We start from the raw sequence: 3571 nt of genomic DNA on the forward strand, positions 1-3571 counted from the left end.
ATCAAAGAGAAAAATGCAGTATGTGTCAAAGGAATATGTCATATTGCACGCGCGCGATAGTAACAATTAGGAGAAGCAATCATAGAATATATGTATAGATCATCCATAAGATCTTTGTGTTAATTAAATTGTCTGTTTTAGACATGACCCTTTATGGCTGCGTTCGGAAACATCACCCGTGTGCACACGAGTGTCGTTCTATTTTTGTTCAACTTTTAGTAAATAACGAAGATAGAACGACGCTCGTGTGCACACGAGTGATGTTTCCGGACGCAGCCCTAGCGGTAGGAAAAATAGGGGGAAATTTGACAATTTTTTTTTCACAAAAAGAATTTTTTTGTTAAAAAATCTCTAGCTACATCTTAAAGTAGATCCTTTAATGTATATTTGGTAAAATTTTCATTAATAAATATTAAAAAATGTGCTGTGGAAATGTCATCTCCTGGAAGCTGTTCGACGAAGCGGTAACCATTGTAGCTCCTCTATTTTTTATCTGAAATCAAAAGCCACAAAATTTTCTTAAAGTATATAAAAAAAGGAAGTTATTGTAGCCGATTTTAAAAATTTTGATTTTTCAAAAAATGGCGGCCATTTGAATGCGAAGGTATCAGATTAAAAATTATATCTTTGCATTTAAATGGCCGCCATTTTCCGAAAAATCACAATTTTAAAAATCGACTACGACAAAAACTTTCTTTTTTTATATACTTTAAGAAATTTTTTTGGTTTGTGATTTCAGATAAAAATTGGAGGAGCTACAATGGTTACCGCATCGTCGAACAGCTTCCAGATGACGTCTCCACGGTACATTTTTCAATATTTATTAATGAAAATTTTACCAAATATACATTAAGGACCTACTTTAAGATGTAGCTAGAGATTTTTTAATAAAAAAATTTTTTTTATGAAAAGAAAATTGTCAAATGTCCCCCTATTTTGCCTACCGCTAGGTGTATGTAGCCCCTTAAGGTAGCCTCAGATAATCTGAGGTAATCTAAGGTAATCTTAAGTAATCTGAGGTAATTTAAAGGTAATCCGTATCAAGGGTAATTTTTATACACTATAACCACTAGTGACCTATCCCACGAAAAAAACAGATTGCACAACAACTTTCTATTTTTTGATACGTTCTAACTATAAGAAATGTAGAGATCGCGCGACCTATATACGTCCATGTATGCCCTACGGCAGTGCTCGGAGATAGTTGCCCTTTTCGGGCCGATTCCGTGGCTCACGCCTATTGCCCCCCACTCACCGCTCGTGCGTTAGCGACGAGTCGCCAGATACGCGTAACTAAGGAGCGCGTATAATCGATGTTTTTTGCAATGTTTTGAAGGGATGCCTAAAGTCATTTTTCCTCGGCAATTCATTTATCACGTGAGCTCGTACATTGAATTGTCCTTATTAACATGATTACTTTGATGCTTTTTGGCCAACTTTTCGATTTTGATTTCGATTACGCATTCCGATAAATTATTCATTATGCATGTAATGTTTGTTGGCTTTTGGTTTTAGACTTTAGATTATAAGTTAATCAACGATTCAATTTAATCATTTACTGAATCAGTTTTTTAAATTTTGAATGATGACTCTTATTTCCATATCGAACGTTTAAGATACTCGCGGATGGAAAATGTTCAATCATGAAAATTTTTTTCCAAGAATTTTAATGTTGAGATTTTTATCGTTCATAGATCCTTTATTTTTTGATGGTCTATGATTTTTGGGGGTGATAATTTATAATCTCCGTTATAAGGGGAACAGAGAATTATATAAAATATATTATATAAAAAAAGAGATTATATATTAATGTGACGTCCGGCGGACTCCACGATTCTTTTCTTTCATCGTAAATAGAGATTAGCGGTATCTTAAGGAAGATGTTTTTCCTAAGATATTATTTCGACAAAGTGAAAAGATGTCTGTAAGACATTTTTTCGTCTTGCCGAAAAAGGCAACATAAAACGGATATGCAACGAAGATGTGTGCGTAGTTACGTATACTAGAGACCGTGATGCCTGAGTTGGAAACACATCCTATTTTAATTTTTAAAACTTTATTTTGATCTTTATTTTAAATGTTTCATTGTGTATAAAACATTTGTGCTATGCTTACAGTGGACGAGATTCTGGATTTCTTCATTCTCCAAAATATTATAACTAAATTAAAAACACTTATACACATTACCGAAATCCACATATAATTTATTTTGAATACAATTTTTTTAAATCTGATATAGAGTTACGTTGCTGAAATTTTATAATTTACACATTTTTATTATTTGTAGATTACATTAATAAAATTAAAAACTATATTAAAAAGATCATCAAATTAATTGATCATATAACGCAGTAAATGATTGATTGATGTCTCGTATTTTTGGAGGCATTCTAGGCATTTTCGAATCAAATATTTAAGCATTCGCAGGTGAACATGCGATCTTCACCTATAGAAAACTTGATGTTTCAGTTTGAACTATTCGGAATATATCATATCTTATATCAACTGTTATCATAGATAACATTTATTATATAATAGACATTACGAAATGATTTATACACAGCAAAATTCATCGCTGTTTCCCAGATCTATTGCATTAAGAAAAAGAAATTATTTAAAATACAATCGCAATCGATGGTCGAAGATTGTTCAAATCATCCTGAATTTTATACATAATCGAGAATATGATTAAGAAATTGATCAAATAAACTGTTATCTATGATAACAGTTAGATTATCATAGATAACAGTTATCTATGATAACTGTTATCATAGATAACAGTTTATTTGATCAATCTGTTCGAGAGCGAGGCGAAATAGGAAAAGAGTGTGCGAGGATCTTTTGGCTCGCCGAAAATAAATCTCGCGAGTACAGTTCACGTTTTTTAATTACAACAAAATAATTAACACGATCACAAATTCTACAAAAGTTCCAAATAAAAGCTCGGTCGGTTATAGGCGTTTCACAAAAGAATAGCGGTTGTCGTAAGCGGTTTCACAAAAGGAATAGCGGTTGTCGTAAGCGGTTAATAAAGCGTGTCGAAATGCGGTGTAACTAAATATGCGATAACTAAACGCGTATGCGAGTGTCTCAAAGCGGTGTAACTATATGCGGTAACTAAACGCGTAAGCGAGTGTCTCAGGCGCTCCTCGCGAGCGGGCCCTTTTATAGCGGTTCTTTAATCTCTCGCTACCAATGAATTTGAACCTCCGAGTTCAGTTCGAAGATTCAACGCGGCGCCAAACTTTATTGGCCGCCCCTTGAAATATCGGCGCGAGATGAGATTCGGAGCGAGTGATAGGCCGGTGGCCCGTACGTCACGGGCTACGTCACGGCCTCGCGCGTGCCGGCAGCCGTTTATCGCGCGGCTAACCGACAAAGTTGTTTGCGTGTTTTCGTGTAAAACTTATTTGTCACATGGGCTTCAAAAGTCAAAAAACACCAAAAAACCTTAAATAATAATAGCGATAAGAACATTGTTTTTCGACTTTGATCGCGATGGAATAATAATGCGAAGCCCATGTGACAAAGAAGAAATTAATTTAAATGTAATTTAATGCAATCTCAAACA

Source organism: Formica exsecta, unplaced genomic scaffold, assembly GCF_003651465.1.
Source record: "Formica exsecta isolate Colony F162 unplaced genomic scaffold, ASM365146v1 scaffold50, whole genome shotgun sequence".
Lineage (NCBI taxonomy): Eukaryota > Metazoa > Arthropoda > Insecta > Hymenoptera > Formicidae > Formica > Formica exsecta.